The following is a 15,408-nucleotide window of genomic DNA, read 5'->3' as shown; positions in this document are numbered from 1 at the left end:
GCAACTTGCTCCACCTTTGTCTCTCTCCTTATCTCTCTCAAATCCCAACCCCCTACAGCAGTGATTTTAATAAGAATCCAAAAAACATTGGCTATTCATTCATTGTGTTTTTAAGTAAATATAACAAACTAATTGGTTAAACCAATACGGAATCTAAGACTCAGATGTGTTAAGCAAATTACTCACTGTTAGACTCAGCTAGTGAGGAAGGTCAGGCTTTGAACTAGAGTTCATCAAATACCAAAGTCGTAAACTCATTCAGTACACAGATGGACTGAGAAGTTGTCTACATCAGGGATCATAGTATAGCAGGTAAGGCATTTGCCTTGCATACAGCCCACCCAGGTTCAAGCCCCAGCACCGCATATGGTCCCCCTGAGCCTAGCCAGAAGTAATCCTGAAGCACTGTCAGGTGTAGGCCACAAACAAATAAAATGACCTATTTTATCTTTTAAGACAGGGGTGGCGAACACGTGACTCTCGAGCCGCACGCGGCTCTCAGCCAAAATAAATGTGGCTCTTTGCCTCTTATATACTTGTATACTGTGGCTCTTTGCCAAGTTTGGATTTTGTTATGCTGCTTCTGAGGAGGGACCTCTGAAAAGAGATCTCTGAGAGCAGCGAGCGGGGGGGGGGGGGGGGGGGGGGGCACGACAACCCATGTGTCACATGGTGGGTCACATCTTGCTGTTAGTTCTTAGTGTGGAGAATGCAGCATACCCTCACTATCACTACAGGATTTTGACCCTCACTCAAAATGGCAAAATGCAATATGTGTTTAATATGTTATTGTTAAAACTATATGCTTTTGTGTGAGTGTTTGTCTGTTTTGGCAGGTCACTGCATGGTGTGGCTCTCTGACTCTCAGTTTAAAATTTTGGCTCTTTGTGTCGAACTTGTTCGCCACCCCTGCTTTAAGATATCTACCTTGTGCAGAGGTGAGTAAGTTCATTCCTTCCCAAGTAGCTTAGAGCATTAGAGGGAAAACTGCCTTCTGGTCAATCCTTCTGTGTCATCGCTTAATAATAATTCAATAATTCAATCAATAAATAATTACTGAGTGTGTACTATGTACCAGAAACTTCTCTAGGGAGATGTATCTGAGATACACCTATGCAGTTTCTCATCCTGGCTTGACAGTGCAGATGGATTATTCTCCATCCTGGATGTTTGTCACCCCACCCCCATCTTCCTGCATAACCTTACCTGATGGTAAGACATGTCCATTTCTGGGAGGGGTCTTTGGTAGGTAAAAAAAAAAAAGATTGCCTGAGGGGTGTAAAGAGGATTCAAGGATTGGTTGAGAGATTCAACAAGAAGGAGCAGGAGAGGTTGGCAACATGGAGGGATAGAGATGGGTTGAGGTGCTGGGCATTTGAAGAGAGCATGCTTAAAAGGGTTTAAGATTATAGGCCACACATATTATGTTTGCCAGGGCCTTAATAAAGTTGATGTCTCCTGAAACCTGACTGCCCGTGGATCATTTTCTCGACGCCACCCTAAGACCAGCCATCTGGAAGGAAGGGATTGGAGGCACATGGCCCAGGCCATCACAGAAAGGCCTCCATCCATTTTACTATTACACACCTCCTTGCAGGACTTAATAATTAACATGTTATTATACAGATGTTCTTCCACCAGAATTCTCTTGGCCCAGGGAGGTGAGGGAGAGATGAAAATTTAGCTGAAATTGGATGATCAAACTAGAAAAACACACTCTGTCCAGCAAAGCATGTCCAAGAGGCAATTGCCAAGGAGAGAGTCCCTGAGGCTTGCCAAGGATCACTCGTGGCAGAACTTCCAGAAGCTTCTTTACTTGGGAACCAGAGCCAAGATGCTGAAGCAAGAACCTGAGACGTATCAGTACCTCTGGTCTTTCAAAAATGGAGAAACAGGAAGAGGAGACAAAGGCAGATACAGAAAGGTATATGGAAACAACCACAGCAGGTGAAGATGGAAGAAAAAAAAAAAAACCAGGGCTGAGAGGATTAGTGCTAAAAGCCTGGGGCTATCCCGGACAGTTTGGAGGAACAGATCAGAGCCCTGCAGTCAAGTCACGCCTCAGGCCTTTAAGCCCTCAGCCTCCACTGTGGTTCCAGGAAGATTTCACAGAAGCTTGGCTCTGGGCACATGGTCCCCAAGGCCCAGCCTGAAGCAATTGGCACTGTTAGTGGCCCAGATATTTGACACGTATGTCCTCATATCCTTCTGGGGTCACACAACCTCTTAAAAATCCAATGAAAATGCCTCCAGGCCCATCTGCACAGCAGGGACAGTGGGCCCTGGCCTAGTTTCCCAATATCCCCTGCTCTTCCTAAGTCCTGTCCAGCCCCTGCTCTCCTCAGTCAGTTCTGCCTTCCTCCCTATTGTGACCCATGAGGACCCTACTTCTCTATCCCCCACAGCCCTTCGAGGCTCAGCTCCTCCTGCTGCCCCTTTCTTGTTTGTCTCAGGCAGTGAAGGGGCCACAGAGCTCAGAAGCAGCAACGTCTCAGAGGACCTTCCACATCTATGCAGAGCCACCTCAAGGTGGCCTTGAGGTGCCTTCACTGCCATCAGTGTCTGCTTTTTGTGGAGGGAAAAGATCAAGAACCCCTCACAATCTTGTTTTCCTTATAGTTGGAGGAAGATTCCCACCCCCAATTTCTGTGCTGCATGACTTGTGTCAACCTAAGCTACTTTGTCCCATGCCGAGGCCACAGGATGCTGCTTTACAAAGCAGCCAGGGACACCTATCATAGGTGATCCTGCACAGGGTGACCAAATGCAAGGTCATCAGCTACATCTGCCCAGGAAGGAGGGAACCTCTCATGGCCACACTCAGAAGAGAACAAACAAGACTTTCCATTCTTAGGTCCATCTTCCAGCAGAGACTCTGAGACTCATAGAGGAAGATTCCCACTGGCCCCACATCCTAGTCCTAGAAAGCAGGAAAAAGAAGACTTGAAGGGTGCTTGCCTTGCATGCTACCAACCCCAGTATAATCCTTTGCATTCCATAATGGTCCTCTGAACACTGCCAGGAGTAATTTCTGAGCACAAAGCCAGAGTAACCCCTGAGAATTATGTACGCCCCCCCAAATAAGACATAAGAATCAAAGGATCACTTCAAAAGGAACCAGCCAGCCTTTGAGGTTGGGATAATGAGAGATAGAGATGGAGGAGGTGAGAAAACAACCCCACCCCATACAAAATTTAAGGTGACATTCACTCCCAGGCACTGACCCTGCACTTGCATATCCCTGAGAATAAATGTCTCCTTAACAGCAAGGAGGTACATGCCATGGTCTTGGGATGAGGGTTTGTGACTTTGATTTTGCATCCTGGCTACTTTTCATGGCTCCAATTTCTAGGCCTCTTCCCCAGCACATTGGGCCTGGAAGGACACACCCCGAGAGTAGGGCCCAGGTGTCTTATTGGTATGTCACCACCACCACTACCCCATCCCACCCCCGTACAGGTGGGGCTGATTAATGGCCCTGCCAGAGAACCAGCTGCCCGCTTCCGGAGCCCCTTCCATCCTGCAGGGATCCTTAATTACTGGGCTTTGCCTGTTGAGTCTCCCTAAGCGACTGGAGTGTATATGTTTAAGTGGGGAAACAATTCATTAGGAAGTGCCAACATCTTAGGGGAACAAGAGCCATAATTAATCCCAGACTCACACTCTCCAGAAAGCAGGGAAAGGTGCTGTTTTATCTCCATGCTCCTGAACCAAAAAAAAAAAAAAGGCCTTAGACAGAAGGTCTCAGGTCCCAACGTGAGAGCTGTGAGGTCAGACCTCCCTCTTCAGGCACCTGAAGGCATTTGAGGCATCCTGGCACATCTCTCCTGCAGCCCTGGAGCTTGGCAGCCTTGGAGCATGGTTCTGGCCTTCAGCAAATTCCTTCTGGAGTAAACACAGCTTATTGTCACAGTAATGTTTTTGCTAAGGCTTTCTGTTATCTAAATACAGGCTTTGCATCTTCCTCAAGTCGCTGATAGGTATACCAGCCTCAGACAGTAGTATGGAAGGTATCAGAATCCAGGTACTGAGACAGTGGCTCTCAGCCCTATATTGGGGGAGATGATTTTATTCAGGGACCCAGGCTAGGGTCAAAGTGTGCGGTACACACTCCTGGTTCTGCTGTCAACTTCATGCAGTGTGTGCAGGTGAGAAAGTAGGACAGGTGAGGGTAGGTGCTGCCCATGGGCACACAGTGAGCACATGAAGCTTACATTCAGGGTGAGAAGTGGGTATAAAGTGGGTGGGCAGTATCCTTTCACATACCAGCCCAGAGTTTGCTGCTGGTCCAGGTTCCAACAATAAAACCAATTGCCCCCCAAATCCTCGACCGTATCTTCAATCATTCTGATTCACAGTGCATAAAATCACATAAATGCACACAAGTGATTCGGTACATGCTTTGTGTGTGAGAGAGAGATAAAGAGAAAGTCAGAGACAGAGAAGCGAGCTCCAGGCTCACTTCTGGCTGGCCTGCTCTGCCCTCTCTTGCCCCATAAACCATCTTCCTATACGTCCTTCACATACAGCCTGAATGTGATCCTCCAACACCATCTGTCCTCATGGAACTTGAGACAGACAACAGGGACAGTCACTGTTAGAGGGAAAAGGTCCTCAGATCACCGCAGGAAGACTCCACCTTCTCTGCCCAAGCTCTCCCTGATTCTTGAAAGTGGTGGCCAAGTCTATGGCAGCCCTAAGCCAACCGCACTCTGCCATCCCCATGGAGAGGTGCCCACCTGGCTGTCCTAACCACCCAGTGCCACCCCTCTGCTCCCCATCAGAAACCACATAACCACACCACACTAGGTCCCCTGGTGCTGCAGTCAGAGGTCAAGTACAAACAGAAACTCCGAAGATCCATGGGAACTTTCTCCTATCTTTGGATTTGTCACCAAAGGCCTGGCAGGCCCTCCTGACCTAGAGTCCTAGGCACTAGGGGTCTCAAACTCAATTTACCTGGGGGCCGCAGGAGGCAAAGTCAGGGTGATCCTTGAGTGCAAAGTCAGTAGTAAGCCTTGAAGATGGGGGGGGTGACCCAAACAACTAAAACAAAACAAAACAAAAAAAGAACAATAAAAGATTCCTCTAGGGCAGGGCCACAAAATGTTGTACAGAGGGCTGCAAATGTCCCGCAGGCCGCGAGTTTGAGACCCCTGCTTGTGATCTCTCTCTTTCTCTTTCTCTCTTTCTCTCTCTTTTCTCTCTCTCTCTCTCTCTCTCTCTCTCTCTCTCTCTCTCTCTCTCTCTCTCTCTCTCTCTCTCTCTCTCTCTCTCTCTCTCTCTCTCTCCCCCCACACTTTGTAAGCTGTTCATCCACAGCAGGTCCATGGCATGACCAGCCCTGTCCACTATTCAGCTTCTACAGGAAGCTGTTCAATAATATCATTACCAGCCCATTGATCCAATTATATTTCTTTCTGTTCCACTTCAGAACGACAATCGCTCACTCCCCTGGCAGTGTCCAGACAGATTGCCAATGAGGAGTGGGAGAGGAAGCAGCCGTCAGGCCTGGCTCAGCAACCAGACAGGTGGAGGAGCAACCAGACAGGCAGTGGAGGATGAATCCAATAGACTAACCCTGGGCCTCTTCTTGCCATGGGAACTTGCCTTCTTCATCTAATGTCTCTTCATTTTCCTAGTGCAACTCAGGGCTACAGTCGAACATAGCCCACAGTGGGAGTTTCCATGGGCAGCCTGCCCTGGCATGTTCTGGGCAGTGCCAGACCCTCCCCCAAACAGATGGAGAGTAGAAATATGCCAATAGTATTATCTTTTATGGTTTAGAGCAGAGCAGATAGATCAAATAGATGCCATTTCTCCTCATGATTGTTTTGTAAGACAACCCTACCTGGGAACTGGAATCTGAATCTAAAGATAATGCAGGAAATAAACATTTACTTTAAACATGAGCTTCTTCAAATCTGGGTGAGCTAACTTTCTCTGTGTCTTCCAGAAGACACTGCATCACCAAATGGGGAGGCCTTGGAACATGTGGCAGTAGTAAAAGATTTCTGAAGATGCAACGGCCAACACATAAATTAAAAACCAACCACGTCATTCAACCCACAGTGTTGCTGGCAGGCACTTTTTCCTTGGGAAACAGGAGTCTTCAGTGGGCCAAATTCATGAATCCCTGCTCTCAACTCAAGGCAAAAAAAAAAGGAAAAAAGTCCAGACTCAGCCAGACAGGTGTGACACTGAAGGAAAGAAACAGTGCTTCCCCGAACAGATGGGGATGACAACTAACTCAGCACTGATGATATTGAAAGGCAAAAAGCCCATTTCAACTTCCTGCTGCTTGTGGACTTGGTAGAAACCAGAATAGAAAAGCACCAAAGCTGGACCAGAGCAATAGCATAGCAGGTAGGGCATTTACCTTGCATGCAGATGACCCAGGTTCAATCCCTCCAGTCCCTTGAGCCTGCCAGGAGCAATTTCTGAGCACAGAGCCAGGAGTAACCCCTGAGCACTGCTGAGTGTGGCACAATACCAAACAAAAAAAAAAAAGGCACAAAGTTGATGTGTCCCTGTTAAGAGACAGAGTGGCAAAATGGGTCAAAAAGCTGAATCTAACATTTTGCTGCCTACAAAAAACACATCTAAATAATCAAAACAAACATAGACTCAAAATCAAAGGCTGGAGGAAAATCATCCAAACAAACAGCACCCTTAAAAAAAGCTGGAGTGGCCATACTAAAATCAGATGACACAAACTTTACACTCAGAAAAGTTATAAGGGACAAAGATGGTCATTTCTTAATCAAAGGATATGTACAACAAGAAGAAATCATACTCCTAAACATATATGCACCCAATGATGAACCAGCAAAATAGTTAATACAACTGTTGACAAACCTGAAAGAAGATATCAATAGCAACACAATAATAGTGAGAGATCTCAATGCTGCCCTGAGATCTCTTGGTATATCAACCAGTTTGAAACCCAACAAGAAAATATTAGCTCTGAAAAGAGAAATGAAAGAAAGTGAACTACTATATATATACATATATAGCACTCCATGCCCAGAAAACTGGTTACACATTCTTCTCTAATACACATGGGTCATTCTCCAGTATAGACCACATGCTGGCCTATAAAACATATCTCCATAGAGTCAAGAGGATAGAAATTGTACAAACTATCTTCACTGAAATTAGATGTGAATTACAAAGAAACACAAAAGAAAAACTTTAGCACCTGAAAACTAAACAGTTCACTACTGAACAACCAGTGGGTCAGAGATGAAATCAGAAAGGAAATCAAAACATTTCTGGAAACAAATGACAATGAAGACACAAATTGTCAGAATTTATGGGATACAACAAAAGCAGTACTAAGAGGAAACTTTATAGCTTTGCAAACACACATCAGAAAGGAAGAAGTGGCCAATATAAAAGCTAAATGACACAGTAGCTTTTAAAAGTAGAAAATGATCCACAAAAGCAACCAAAAATAGGTAGGCAGAAGGAAATAACAAAGCTTAGAACAGAAATCAATGAAATGGAAATCAAAAAAACAATCCAAAAGATCAACAAAAGCAAAAATTGCTTCTTTGAAAAAATAAACAAGATTGATAAACCATTAGCAAAACTCACAAAGAAATGGAGAGACAGAAATGTAATAAACTGGATTAGCAATGAAAATGGGGAGATCACCACAGATACTGCAGAGATTCAAAGGGCAATCAGAGACTACTTTGAGAAGCTCTATGCCACGAATATGAAAACCTGGAAGAAATGGATAAATTCTTGGACTCTAATAATCTTCCAAGGTTAAACCAGGATTATCTAGCATATCTAAACAGACCCATCACTACTGAGGAAATTACAATGGTCATCAAGTGTCTTCCCAAAAACAAAAGCCCAGGCCCAGATAGATTCACTAGCGAATTCTTTTAAACCGTTCAAGAGGAACTTCTACCAATCCTCTTCAGGCTTTTTCATGAAATTGAAGAATCAGGAACACACCCAAATAGATTTTTAGGAACACACCCAAATAGATTTTTAGCTAATATCACCTTTATAACAAAACCAGACAGAGATGCTGCAAAAAAGAAAACTACAAACCAGTATCCCTGATGAACACAGATGCAAAGATCCTCAACAAAATTCTGGCAAATAGGATACAATGCCTCATCGAGAAACTCATATACCACAACTAAGTAGGATTTATTCTAGGAATGCAAGAATGGTTTAACATACATAACTCAGTCAATATAATACACTATATCAACAACAAAATAAAAACCATATGATCATATCAATAGATGCAGAGAAAGCATTTGATAAGGTCCAACACACATTCTTTATTTTGTTTGTTTGTTTTTTGTTTTTTTTTTTGTTTTTGTTTTTTGGGCCACACCCAGTGTTGCTCAGGGGTTACTCCTGGCTGTCTGCTCAGAAATAGCTCCTGGCAAGCACGGGGGACCATATGGGACACCGGGATTCGAACCAACCACCTTTGGTCCTGGATCGGCTGCTTGCAAGGCAAACGTCACTGTGCTATCTCTCCGAAACACACATTCTTGATTAAAAAAAATCTCTCATTAAGATGGGAGTGGAAAAAACTTTTCTTAATATAGTCAAGGCTATCTACCACAAGCCAATAGCAAATATTCTCAAAAGAGATAAACTAAAAGCCTTTCCTCTAAAATCTGGTACAAGACAAGGCTGCCCTCTTTCACCACTCGTATTCAACTTAGTGCTGGAAGTTCTTGCCATAGTGATTAGGCAAGAAAAAGATATCAAGGGCATCCAGATAAAAAAAGAAGTCAAGCTCTCACTGTTTGCAGATGACATGATACTGTATTTAGAAAACCCTAAAAACTCTACCAAAAAGCTTCTATAAACAAGACTCATATAGCAAACTGGCAGGCTACAAAATTAACATGCAATAATCAATGAACTGTTTATACACCAATAATGATAGAAAAGAAATGAACATTAAAAAAACAATCCCATTCATAATAGTGCCCCACAGACTCAAATATCTTGGAGTCAACTTAACTAAAGATGTGAAGGATTTATACAAAGAAAACTACAAAACTCTGCTTCAAGAAATAAAAGAGGACACGAAGAAATGGAGACATATACTCTGTTCATGATTGGCAGAATTAACATTATTAAAATGACAATATTCCCCAAGGCATTGTACAGATTTAATGCAATCCTTCTAAGAATACCCATAACATTTTTTCAATGAAGTGGATCATACACTAATGAAATTCATCTGGAACAATAAACACTGCAAATAGCTAGAGCAGCCCTTGGAAAAAAGAATATGGGAGGCGTCACTTTCCCCAACTTTAAACTTTATTACAAAACTATGGTCATTAAAACAGCATGGTATTGGAATAAAGACAGACCCTCAGATTATTGAAATAGGCTGAAGTATTCAGATAATGCTCCCAGATAGACAATCAATTAATCTTTTAATAGGGACAATAAATGCAAAATGGAGCAAGGAAAGCCTTTTCAACAAGTGGTGTTGATACAACTGGTCTGCCTCTTGCAAAAACAAACAAACAAACAAACTCACATCTCCATCTAACACCCTGTGCAAAGGTCAAATGCAAATGGATTAAATACCTTCATATCAGACCTGAAACCATAGGTATATAGAACAACACGTAGGTAACACACTTCATAAAATTGAAACTAAAGGCATCTTCAAGGAAGAAACAGCACTCTCCAAACACGTCTAAGCAAAGATACACAAATGGGACTATATTAAGTTGAGAAGCTTCTTCACCTCAAAGTAATAATGCCTAGGATACAAAAGCCACCCACAGAATGAGAGAAGCTATTCACCCAATACCCATCAGATATAGGAAAAATATCTAAGATATACAAGGTACTGACAGAACTTAACAAGAGAAAAACATCTAACCCCATTCAAAAATGGGGAGAAGAAATGAAAGGCAATTTCTCAAAGAATAAATAGAAATGGCCAAAAGACACATGAAAAAAATGCTCCACATCACTAATCTTCAGGGAGATGTAAATCAAAATAACACTGAGGTAGCATCTCATACCACAGAGACTGGTACACATCACAAAGAACAAGAACAATCTGTGCTGGCAGGGATATAAGGAGAAAGAAACTCTCATTCACTGCTGGTGGAAATGCCATCTAGTCCAGCCCTTATGGAAACCAATGTGGAGATTCCTCAAAAAATTGAATATTGAGCTCCCATTTGATCCAGCTATACCACTCCTAAGGATATACCCTAAGAATACAAAACCACAATATGGAGATTCAAAATCCCTTCTTCACACCTATATTCATTGCAGCATTATTTACAATAGCCAGAGTCTGGAAACAACCAAGATGTCCTTCAACAGATGAATGGCTAAAGAAACTGTGGTACATATACACAATGGAATATTACGCAGTCATCAGGAGAGATGAGGTCATGAAATTTTCCTATACATGAATGTACATAGAATTTATTATGCTGAGAGAAATAAGTCAAAGGAAGAGAGATAGACACAGAATAGCCTCACTCATCTCTGGGTTTTAAGAAAAATAAAAGGCATTGAAATAATTTTCAGAGATGAGGGCCAGAAGGACCATCTCAAGATATGAAGCTCACCACCAAGAGTGTTGAGTGCAGTTGGAGAACTAACTACACTGAGAACTATCAAAACAAAGTCAGTGAGTGAGGGATGTATAAAGCCTGTCTCAAATACAGCGGGGTGAGAGAGGGAGTAGATGGGGGCTTTTGTGATGGGAAGGTTGCACTGGTGAAGGGAAGTGTTCTTTTTAATGACTGAAACCCAACTACGATCATGTTTGTAATCACAGTGTTTCAATAAAGATGTTAATCTTTTATAAATTATCTTTATTTAAACACTGTGATTACAAATATAATTGTAGTTGTATGATTACAGTCATGTAAAGAACACCCCCCTTTACCAGAGCAGGATTCTCACCACCAATTTCCCAGATATATCTAATCCCCACCTCACCCACACCTGTACTCGAGACAGGCTTTCTTTTTCCCTAATTCATTCACATTGTTATGATAGTTTTCAGTGTAGTTATTTCTCTAACTGCACTCATCACTCTGTGTGGTGAGCTTCATGTCATGAGCTGCACCTATGAGAAGATAGGGGGAAATAAGGGTTGGGACTGAGGCAGTAAAATATTAGAAATATGATTTGTAGGGAAGTATCAAGGTCACAATACAAGATGAATGTTATGGATATATAAAATATATGCATACAATACTATCAATAGGAAAACAAGGAGAAAAAAATTCCAGTGACTGTCCCAACATAAACCAGTACTAAAACGGCCCACCGTCCTCCCAAAGTGCATTTCCATTAGTATAGGGAGAGGTAGGGGGGAAGCCTGAGGACTACTAAGAGTCCACCTGAACCCACTTCTGGCCATCTGAGCTGGCACCCAGGGAAGGCCTGGAGTCAGGGAAAAAAGAAAAGGACGGCTGGGGGCCTGCCAAGCCTCCCAGCACTCCCCAGGCCAGGGAGAAGGGCTCTGGTATGGGGCCTTCCCAAACCCCATATCTGGCAGGAGCTGGTCTCCAGAATCAAAGAGGAAACTGGAGGCCAGATGTCTGCCCGCCCTCCTCCCCATGTACTCCCCTCCCCTGGGTTATTTTTTTTTAAAGTTGATACATCCATGACAGGACAAAGCTAAGGGACAGAGAAGATTGGAGAAGATGGAGGGTCCAGGAGAAGTATGGAAGGCTTCTTGGAGGAAGAGAAAGAAAGACAAGGAAGAATCAGTAAAGCTAGAGTTAGGAAGGAGACATTGACAGGTGACAATGACTACTGTATTTTCCAGCGTATAAGACGACTTTTGAAACAAAAAAAAGTCAACCGAAAATCGGGGGTCGTCTTATATGCCAAGATATTCCGAAAAATGTTTCAATATGCCGCCAAACAAAAATTGTCTGAACATTGCCACAAAACGAATTTTCCAACTGGATCCTGCACCAATCACTGCAAGGCTGCTCGGACTGCCTCTCTAACTCGGCCAATCCAAGCAGGCTTTTTATGCATGCAAATTAGACAATGTTCTGTACCAAATCTACACTGTCAAAAGCTTGCTCAGATTGGCCAGAGTCAGAGAGGACGTCTATGACAGTATAACCTTTGAACCTTTTGCTTGTTGTGATTGGCTCACTGTGGTACATACAGTTGCAGCACAGGAACGTTCTGTCTGATACAGCGAATATAGGCCTAAACCTATATTTTAACTGCAAAATTAGGGGGTTGTCTTATATGCCCAGTCGTCTTATATGCTGGAAAATACAGTAACTCTGGTCTTAGTCCCTTACATCATCTCAACCTTTAACCCTGCACTTATACTCCTGGTAATAGGATACCCAAAACTATTCTTTTTCCTGTTTCTACCCACCATATTCCCACCTCCATGCCTCTGTCCATCCTGCATGTCCCCTAAGCATCTTCTCTTTCCAATTTCATCTCTCCCTCTCACCCTCATCAAAGTCCCCTCCCAGAACCCTGGAATCATTTCATTTCCCTTTGGGAATTCTAAGAACATTCAGCTTGTCAGAGAACACAGTACTCTTGACATGTCTTGTAATTATTTGTGTAATTGTGTTTCCTCTTCAGCTGGGACAGAAAACCTTGTTGGAACCACTCTGGAATTCCCCCGGTGTTTCCATCTGAAGCAAACACTCAATCTGGGTAAATGAAAATTACGATCCCCAGGTTCTGGAAAAATGGAAAGAACATCAACAGATCGTGCAGACACCATCAGGGGAAGAGATTCAACTTTCCAACAAGTCAAAGGGGCTCCTCATGGTAAACTTCCCAGGATTGAATAGTTACTTTAAAATAGTGGAACTAGATCACATCCAAATACATTGAAAGTTTTACCAGGCTACAATAAAGGAGAACAGCCAAAGAGCCTGCAAAGACAAGGGAATCCCAGTAATGGTGGAGATCAGGATTAGATATGTTATGGTCGAGGTTACAGTTCCTGAACTGGCTAAGTACAAGAGTTTTTATTAGCTGATCATTTCATCAAACTGGGGAGATAACTCTAAGGGCTGAAGTGCAAGCTTTGCAGTCAGGAGGCCCAGGTTCAACACCCAGTACTCACCACATATTCTCCCAAGCACCACCAGGCATGACCCTCAAACTGCTAAAGCAAAATAAAAGACCGGTTCTTAAAGAAATAGTGATGCATTTGCTAAGCAGAGATCACGATAAACCTATTTTGAGCATTTGGGCTCCATTGATTTTAAAGTCTCTCCTATTGAACACCTGATCGGATCTGATGTCAATGAATTAGGTAGAAATATCCCAATGTCATGGATCTACTGGGGGTTCCCAAGACATGTTTACCATGCCCTGAAGGACATAGTCCTTGCCTAATCTGCTAACTCTTCTTTGGAGTGTGATTTAATTACAAATCTAGAAGGAAAAGCATGAGGTTAGAAAGGACTGTGAGGCCCTTGCAAGCTGAGTCTCCCACTGGCCTCTCATCATACATAACATGGGGATGTGAGCTGCAGGGGGAGGGAAGCCTAGATGGCAGCACACTGTTGGGAGGACTAGAGAGGCAGTGATCACTGCAGAGGGCTGCCCATGGGCACCCCCAAAAGCTGATCAGCAGCTGCTCCCCATTCAAAATTTCAGAGGAGAGGACAGCCCTCAGTCACGGCTTGACTGGGGTTTTGGGTGAGAGCTAAAAGCCATGGACCCAACTTGGCCCTTGTCAGCCTCCTGAAACCTCCTCCAAAATAAGATAATCACAATGTGTTGTTTTAAGTCTGGGAGTTACAGGGTGCTTTGTGAATAACAAGATCAAATTCTCAACATTAAGAACGTGTATAATATTTCTACAATTAAAAATGTTCTAGGGCCGGCCAGAGAGAGAGTACAGTGGAGAGTTTGCCTTGCATGCAGCTGAGTCAGGATTAATCCCCAGCATTCCTTTGGTCCCTAAATCTGCCAAAAGTGGTTTCTGAGCACAGAGCCAGAAATAACACCTGAGTGCTGCTGGGTGTGGCCCAAAAACACAAAAATAAGGAAAAAAAGAAAGCACTGGGACCAGAGAGATAGTATAGATGTTTGCCTTGCATGCATTCAATCTCCAGCATTCTATAGGATACCCTGAACACCAGTAGGAGTGATTCCTGAGTGCAGAGCCAGGAGTAAGCGCTGAAAATTACCATATGTGTCTCTCAAACAAAAACAAAGCAAGAATAAAGAAAAACCCAGCCACAAAATCCTTACATGGACATTTCCAGAACATCTCCATTTTTTAATGCTCAGGATAGAGCCCTCACGTACCCTCTGTCATGGTTCTTGTCACTATCTATATCATCCCATGTCCCCACTTCTCTCTCACTACTCACTTCAAGACCATGGGGAGAGAGAGGGGGGGGGACAATCTCTGCTCTATTTATCTTCTATGTATCATCTCTCAGCATAGTATCTGGTATGTAGTGATGCACAGTAAAGGTTTGTGAGAGTAATTCATTCTTTTGTTCACTGTGCCACCATGGACTGTGGCCAAGTGCTACCCTTGGCTTCCTCTCTTCTCCAGATGCCCATCCAGGGAAAGGCTCATTCAAGTCCAGCGCACTCTCTCTCTCCATGTCCTAAGCAGTTTCTTCTCTCTTCTATCCCATCTGTTCCATTCATCTGTTGGATGTTCATTCAGTGTCACTTCAGAGCCACAGGCAGTGGACAGTTCCTTTTAGACTCTCTGGGAAGCCTGGGGAAAATTATCTTTGATTGATGTGATTTCTTCTTGTGGACCTAATGACAAAATGACTGCAAAATCCAGCCCTACTCTGCATCGCACTTGGAAAAAATCTGCCCAGCTTCTGTCTGCCAACCACAACACAACTTTGATTAACTGGGACTCAGCGCTCATGGGTTTGAAGGTGGGGGGTTGGTTGGCTTTTTATTTTTCGATGAGCTGAGGGATAAAGCCCTCAATGCCTCAATAAAGATGCCATTTGTTTCCTCCCTTATTACTTGGGAAAAGAATCAATAGGTCAGCCCACATTGCTGCCCACTGCAAATAAATTCCCCCCTAACCCCCCAGGAAATTGAATCTCTCTGAGAGAACCACCTTTTGTTGCAAGCTGGTGGTGGATCATGGATCTGAGCTTTAAAAATGTGTTAGAAATTAGATAGCTCAGGAGAGATCTTTGGTATCTGGAATTCTTATTTTAAAAATAAATCATCTCCCAACGCTCGTGTTTCTTGCCTCTGCCCTTTGAGAAGCAAATTATAAGGTGGCTGTTGTGACTATCCAAGGATTCCATATACTATATATTATATATTATAGTCTAATTAATAAGAAAGAATCTCTTCTTACAGGTGTCTAAAGCCAAGCTTAGTGACTTTGTCTTTCTTATTTTTTTGTTTGTTTGTTTGTGGTTTTGGATTTGG

The sequence above is a fragment of the Suncus etruscus genome, chromosome 15, assembly GCF_024139225.1.
Source record: "Suncus etruscus isolate mSunEtr1 chromosome 15, mSunEtr1.pri.cur, whole genome shotgun sequence".
In the NCBI taxonomy this organism is placed as follows: Eukaryota; Metazoa; Chordata; class Mammalia; order Eulipotyphla; family Soricidae; genus Suncus; species Suncus etruscus.
This window is presented reverse-complemented; position numbering follows the sequence as displayed.